General features: G+C 37.6%; 1 long non-coding RNA gene across 1 annotated transcript; it reads left to right on the top strand.

The window, feature by feature from the left end:
- Positions 1 to 309: 309 nt before the first annotated feature.
- Positions 310 to 3,961, top strand: LOC113992942. The gene is made up of 3 exons (XR_003542410.2): positions 310 to 373; positions 1,165 to 1,427; positions 3,714 to 3,961. It is a non-coding gene; the product is annotated as an uncharacterized LOC113992942 (long non-coding RNA).
- Positions 3,962 to 8,084: the final 4,123 nt, after the last annotated feature.

Raw genomic sequence — 8,084 nt, 5'->3', positions numbered from 1 at the left:
CCACCCACAGGAATTTAAGGGAAGGATCTTCCAACCATCTTATATATATTTAGATATAATCAGTTCCCACTGAAGTCAGCAGTGAGATACCAACATAGCCAGTTAAAGACATCACATTTTTCTACTGTCTTTGTGTCCTATCCTAAAAATTAGGACTTTGGGGGAAGTTAATCTTTGCCAGGGAAAAAAAAAAAAAAAAGAGGTATTGTTAAATCACTGCTTACAGGAACTGGAGTGTTTCCACTGAGGAAGAAGGGAACTGAAAACTATCAGGAAAAAAATGTTGAATACTGCATCTCTATGGTTTCAGCTTGCCCAGCTTGATTGCAGAGCCATCTTCTGGTTGCAAATAACAATTTCATACTTGCTAAAAGTAAGTGTGTGAGTGTGTGTGTGTGTGTGTGCGTTTTTTACTTTAGCTATGGATTTGGAAGTGTTTCAGTTCCCTGCTTTTAGCCACTTCAGAAAAATATCACAGAAAAAAACCTCTGCAGGTTCTGCTTTGTTCTGAATCCCAATAGCCCAGTGACACATTTGGATATTAAACAAAGTCTACCTCGGGCTCTTGGGACCATTTTTGATTGTATGAGAAAGTGAAACTGCAAACATGAACCCTGAGAAGTGGTGAAACCAGAATGATAAGAGTCAATAAAAACAGGATGGGAACAGTTCTGGATAGACCCTGTGAACAGCCTCTCTAGAATGCATCTTCCCTGCTGGTTTGACTTCTAATAACGTTATTTTCTGAAACACAGAACCACCTCATTAATTTCCTTTTTCTTGATTTCTGAGCATTTTCTGCTTTGGGTTGATTGCTGTAAGCTTTAGCTAATACAGCATGACGTTTTGAACTGATTACAGTGTTAGAGGTGTCTGCCAAATTATTACAGCCCAGATAGAAAACTAATCACACAGCATCTCAAGCAGAGCACGAGTGTTATAATGTCACTTCAGCTGGCAATAAGTTTTTCCTAGAGTTGTGTGATGAGAGACGGCCGATCTGACCCCAATACAGGTCTCGCCTCATGTATTTCAAACAGGCCAAGGATTACAAAGGCACAGAGCTAAAAGGTTCTCAGTGGGATCATTGTGAGGGATGGGAGGGAAATACTAGCAAAAAATATTATAGCAAAAAACCTCTCTGTTTTCCATTTTGAAATGAAGATACTACTGCAATTTTGAAACTATGAGAGCAAGAGATTGATGCCCATCCCAGAACATCAGAGATCCAGTGGCTGTGGCTCACTGTGGCTGAGAGGAAGACACGAGCCCCTCACACCGACAGTTTAAGCTGTGCCTTCCACGTTCCAGATAACTGCTCTAATCACAGACCACCTCATTTATCTTGGAGTTATTCCAGGCTCTGTAAGCAATTTCATTCCCATTAGAGCGATGATGTGAATGTCCATCTGCCACCTACAAGTCAGGTAGGTTTCCTAACCACGGGGCCCCCAAATTCTTTCTCTTTTGTTCAGAATGTATTTTTTATAGACACTTACACAGCTCCACCAGAAGTGCAAGGACAAGATGAACTCTTCAGCCTCTAGACAGTAGAGTTTTTCTATACATATATACCAAGTAATACACAAACTGTTTGGCTTGTACACCTCTTTCTCCCAAGCAGAAATTAAAATTTCAACAGTGGCTAAAGGCATTCATTATTAAAATTACCATTTTATCACAAAGTTCTTCTTTGTTGGTAAGCTGGCAAGAAAACATTTACTCCTGGAATTTGGGACTCACTGTTGATGAGGTCAGCTGATGTGACACAAGGCAAGGTGAATGTACACAGTAAGGCAGCCCCTGTGCTCTTGGCACAGAATCCTTCAGGTTATGTGGCTCATCCTGAGGCAGTTCATAACATAAAGTCAAATGCTGCTTCCTTAGCAACTCTGGAACCATCTGGGAATTAAAGTTATTAAAGTCTGCATTTTATGAAGGACTTAAATCTTAAATTCAATAGTACCTAAGCCAGGTACTATTGAAATCAATGGTGGAATTCACTCTAATTTAGCAAGGCTAAATTCTAAGAGCCATAAAACATATATTTGTTGCATTTGAAGTGTTCTTGGTCCTTATCTTATATGTTTGTAAGGAAGCAAATATATTTAAACAAAACTTTGAAATATTTTTGGTACCTGAGAAGGAACAGGTCACTTTCCATAACTATTTTTATTTTTAAATTTCTGTATTGTTTTGATGTTTAGCTGCTGCTGTGAGACAGGCTTACAAACATCATGCTTTTATGTTCACAGAAGCACAGTTGAACTATTTAGTTCTCACTACATTGATTGCTGATGAATAGAGGACTTTTGAAGTATCACTTCAAATCTGTTTGATATTTTAAAAAAAAATCCTGTATGTGTTATCTTCATAGTAGAGACTCTCAAATTATTTCCTGAGAATAATTAAAACAAGTTAAATTATTTATAACATTAAAAAAAACCCCCAGCCAAGTTCTGTTAGGTCTTTTAGACCAGTACCTAACAGAAATCGTGTGTTCTCTGAATGTGTCCTTCATGCTGCTTGCTCTTAGAGAGCAAAAAGCATATATTTATGAGTAAAAATAAGACTTTACTAGTAGCTTTTGATTAATTGCCTCTCTTCAAAAAAACTTCAGCTCAAGTACAACAACCAGAACTAGGTAACAGTATAACAGCAGAAACCAGGATGCTCTTCTGCCAGCTCAGGTAGGACTGGTTGGTCCACAAGACTCACCACATTGTGCATCCCTCAGAAATGGGCTGCAGGGAGCCAGCAACGTGTGACTCAGCCAGGCTACTGGTGACAGGGAGTGTAACCCGGAGACCCTCACAGGGGTGGCATTTTTGCACGTGCTTTGGTATTTTTGAGGTTTGTTGCAGATGTTCTGAGAGCAGCTTTTCATGGCCTTCACGCTCCTGCTGGCCCTCCTGTGAGCCCTGTCATGGCCACACTGCTGGGATCTCAGCTGGGATCAGTCAGAACAGCTCTCAAACTGCTGCTTCATTCCTACACGAGAAATCCTCCAATGCAGAGAGAGGCATTAATTGTATATAATCTTTTATATGATATATGTACACACACACAGGGCTTATACACCTACAACAACAGCCCTGCTTTTGGTCAGAAAAAGGTTTTCTCCCAAGTTCTAGTAGCACAAAAGTCATAGAAAAGTTCAATTAAAATAAGTGGGGAAATGCTGAAATGACAATGCAAGCTTTTCATTCTTTTCCTGTCAAACCCACTGGATACTACATTGCTGAAAAAACCCCAAAACTGCTTCAAAGGAACATTTTGAATGCTTAACTCATGCCCATCTATAGCTGTTTTGAAAGGAATCATTTTCAGTAGTGGTTTAGTTTCTTATCTTTTTTAGTTAGTTTTCCTAAAACTTCAAGTGGAAAATAATATAAAAAGGAAGAAAAAGTTAAAAAAAAAAAAAAAGATAGATGCTAGTAACAGACCTGCAAAAAAATTTCTACACTTGTAGGTGTAGATGATAAAGAAAGAAAATAAAATCAAAACCACCTTTATAATTACAAAATTGGTGGCTTTGTTTAGCTCTTCCACATAAAAGCAATATTTCCACACATTTCTAATCAGTAAGTAGTGCCTTTCTTTACAAGTAGAGTACTTACTGCAAATTGAAATATTTGATATTTATAATATTAAATTTATTTTATGCTAGCTTGATTATTAATTTCAGTTTATTTTTCTTTTTCTTATCACAGATTTTTTTTCTCTCATTTTTACTCGGAGGATTGGAGAAACAGAATCAGAGTGGATGACTCAATGAGAATCTATGTGACGGATGAGTAAATTAGACAGAATAATTTGTCAGGACAGAGATTTATAAAATATCACATCTTCCAGGGAATGATATACAAATTATTCTAAGTTATAGTGGCCTGAGAAAATATACTTCATGAGTTTTCCTCTGATGTGATTTGTGGTGCGATGTGATTTGAAAAGAAAATAAATTGTCAGTCTCTTGAAAGAAAAACAATTCTGATTGGGGGCATGTTTTTGATTACTAGGTGCCTTATCCATTTAAGCAATTGTCTTCTGAAACGTTTTTACAGGAAGGAAAACTTGAGGAACTGGAGTTACAGAAGAAAGGTCTGACAGAAGGAGATGTAAGGAGAGCGTTGCAATATCCCTTGTTCGTGGGAACAAGGACCCATGGACAGAGCCTGCATTTGGAGCTATTTGCTATGGGCTTGTGAGCACAAATTGCTACTGGCAACGTGCCCTGCAAATGCTTATTTTATACAGTGCTCTGAAACTAGAAACTGGATATTTCCTCCATGGATATGTCCACAAACTAACCTTTGTCAGAGTCTTTGACACTGACTTCTAAATACCATACATGTCTTAGGCTTCCTTCGGTTCTTTCAGAGGAAGACTTTTGACAAACAATAGCAAAACCTTTTGTCCCCTAACCTGACATCTCAAAGCACCTGTCCAGAATCATAAATTTGCAGGAACACATATCGCCAAAACTCATGTCCAATTACACTGAAGACATGTAGAAATCAAAGATGCTGTAGGAACAGCAGGAAATAAAGGCATTTACCAATTTGCACAAAGGTGTGAATAACTTGTTCTGAAATACACTAATATGAATCTTCTGAAAAGTTTATTTCCTCTTACTGTCAACTTACTCATTTATGGCTCTTGTGGATCTACATCAGCAAGGAGCAAAGAAGCCCTTCTTTATTTTAAAAGAAGGGACTATAAAATGATGTAACACTGAAAGCAAAGGTTAAAAAAAACCCGGTCCAGCCAAATACTTTTTCAGAAAGATGGAAATGAAATACCTTCGATAACTGCCTGTGTTGATTCTTGTGCAGGAATTCAGTGGTAACTCAACACAACATAATAAGCTTTTAAAGTTATCCTTGCTTGGGAAAACCTTCTTAAAAAAATACTTCAAGTTTGCATATATACTTCAATATTATATTTAATTTGACTTTAAGTCCACATTTCAATTGAAGTGTATGTTTAAATGTCTTGTGTCAATATAGATAGACTTAAATATATGCTTAACTGCTTTCTTGAAATAGGATTTATGCCACAATTGATGCCTTAGATTATTACACTGAAACAAGTTTCTAATTATAATGTATTACCATTTCTGTTGTCTATTTTCCTGCTCCATTTAATCAGTCTGGAAGGAAAGCCATTCTGGTAATTTCATCTTTTGTTGTAGATGGATGGGAATTAGAACAGGGGCTGTAAGCAGCTGTACATTGGGGAAATCAGGATTCAGATCCAGGAGCATTTAATCTATGTCTTTCAGATTTTTGTCACCTCTTGTGATGTCTGTGTGGGTTCCAACAATTACATAGTCATCAAATTGCACTGGTCACTTTTGGATGCCGTCATGCTCCTTCCCTTGTTTTGGATTTACAACACTGCGACCCTTATATGATGCTGTTTTCCTTTTTTCCTGCTTGCTTAATTATGCTTGCCCACAGATATTTACCAGAATATCACTGGAGCCTTCTTTCTACTTTGGTTTCAACCAGCCAGGTTATTTACACTAAACTATTAATGCAAAGAAGCAAAAGGAAATTACTGCACAGATGACAAACTTGAAATGAAGGACTGGGAATAAACAAAGCATTAAAATAAAAACCTTAGCCATTTCTCCTTAATACACAATGAATTAAGGGCACAAGGTAAATTCCATCAGTCTAATTAGGAAGCATTAAGTGATCTTCCTCATTAATCAACACTTTGGTGATTTTCTATGAAATTAGCATTGAATTTTGTATAAAAGTAGTCCTTTTCTTCAAATTTTTCACACCTGCCTTCACAGTGAACAAGATGAATCATCTGCTCACATGCCTGTACATCCAAACTTATGCACACACCTATTTTTTCACAGCTGAGTAATTAAAACCAAACAGTTAAAAGGAGGTGGATCCTGAGCCTGGGCATGTCACAGAAGCCATAGCATGATGTGAAGCATGTGTCCTTTGCCAAACATAGCCAGAGGATTCAAAATCTGGTTCCAAGAGGAAAACAAGTCAGGTTGGAACAACTCCTTCCCTCGGCTCACTGAGTCACAGTGGAGGGAATGAGGTGTGATTTTCTGAAAGACTCATTTATGTCTGGATTTGACTGAAGATGATTCCCCAGGTCACACCTCAGAAAGTGTTAGTCAGAGATTAGGCACAAACAAATATGCTTTTATAATTTTAGAGAGAAGTAAATATTCTACTAATTTCTGAATATACTTTACCACTAGTTCTTCTCTACAGTTGTCATATTTTTAAAGCTTACTTCAGTTATCTATGTTCATGCAATTTTTTTCCAAATTGTATATTCCCATTTAAGCCAGATCCTTTAGGAAAATGGCTACTGCCATTTTCGTTGCAGTTTGTGTGCTTACATACATGGCTAAATTCCCCAGTACATCAGATGTCAGGACCTGTAAATGCCTTCTTTTATCTCTCCCTCATAGTTTCTGTATACTAGGTCTGGAAAAGGCTACTTTATTTGAACCAGATCTAGAAATCACTAGACAGAGCTAATCAGAGACTCTGACTAAATGGCTTTCTGTGGCAAAATGGAGTTCCATCAAATTCTTGTATTAGATGGTTGTTATTTACCTCTGAATCCTCAAACTTCTTGTCAGAAAAATATCCAAATTTCTTTTTATCTTTCTTATTTTGATTCATTGCAGTGTGTATTTTCTTTTGGGTATCCATCGATGACAGTTCACTAGGAAAACAACAGAACAATATCTAACACTGCAATTTAATAAACGTGATATATCACATTTTGTGATTTAATCATATGTTATTTTTTCTCAATACTGCATAGGAATAATGAATTTTCATCTTTTTGTTTTCTACATAGACCTATCTAGATTCACACCAAACTTCACTTAGGCAAATACCTTTATTTGGACTGCCAGAGAAATTCTATCATTTCAACATTGGTTCCCTCTAGATTGCAATGAGAATTTTAATGATTAATGTTTGAGAGAAATGAAATTTCAGAAGAAGTATTTAATACAGATGTCAATACAATTTTTTAACATTGATAAGTTTTAGTATGGAATAGTTGTTTGCTAGAGGGTGTTAGTAAACTGGCCTTCCCACCTTGGGAAGGAAGAAGAGAATTAATGCCATCTCCCATACGCTTGTGTTTGTTCATTTAAATTTTGTGGTATCTACAAAATGGTTTTACTGCACAAATCCAATTAACTTTCTCAATAAAATTAGTTGGGACAACAGAATCGTGGAAGGGCCATCCAGCCCAAAAATCCCTACTCAATGCATTTTCCATAGGAAAAGGTTCACATTAGAGATCCTCATGGAGCTGAAAGGAGCAGTCAGCATTCCAACTGCAAATTGTGCAATCCACAAATGCTGAATTAAAGGGATCGACCTGGGCATTAGATGGTCAAACACTGATTTGCTATTGAGGTGGAAACAAAGGCCCTCAGAACAAAATTGAGTGGCAGTCAGTGTTTGGAACGGGCAAGGACTGTGCAGCACATCTCAGGGAGCAAAATGTGTGCCTGAGAGTTGCTTGGTCCTGGATGCTTTAAACTCCCCTGACTGATAGACTATTTATTGTTCAATAATCAGAACAGTGACACAACAGAAAGCACAGGCCCCAGGTGAGCAGGGTGAAGTTAACCCTGAATGCACAAGTGCAAACAAAAGGGAACAATCCCTGCATGTCTGGGGTGAGGCTACTGAGATAGTCAGTGAACACCAGAACATCAGTGTACCATGAGACTACTGTGGTACGATGTGTTTGGAAATACCTCTGTCTTCTTGTGAGACTTATTAGAACAGCCATTTAATTATCCTGAACCAAGTCCTAAAGTGTTAAGAGTCCCAACAGCAGTGGCAATGAACATTTTCTCCTCCCTGTCTTCCTGTGGCTCACACAGGCTATCTCACTAACACGGTCATATATTTTTATTTTCAGGTTGTATATACAGAAAATGCATCATTAACATACCACTGGGATCCAAAAATACAAGTGTTAAACTGAAGGGGAGTGCCTTTTCTGCACTGTCCTGTCCCTGGGATTTTAGGCTAATGAGAGAAGCTTCAGTGCACTTTATTGTAAGC

This window comes from Pipra filicauda, unplaced genomic scaffold (genome assembly GCF_003945595.2).
Source record: "Pipra filicauda isolate LSUMZ 115617 unplaced genomic scaffold, ASM394559v2 scaffold149_size4050908_pilon, whole genome shotgun sequence".
NCBI lineage: Eukaryota > Metazoa > Chordata > Aves > Passeriformes > Pipridae > Pipra > Pipra filicauda.
This window is presented reverse-complemented; position numbering and strand designations above follow the sequence as displayed.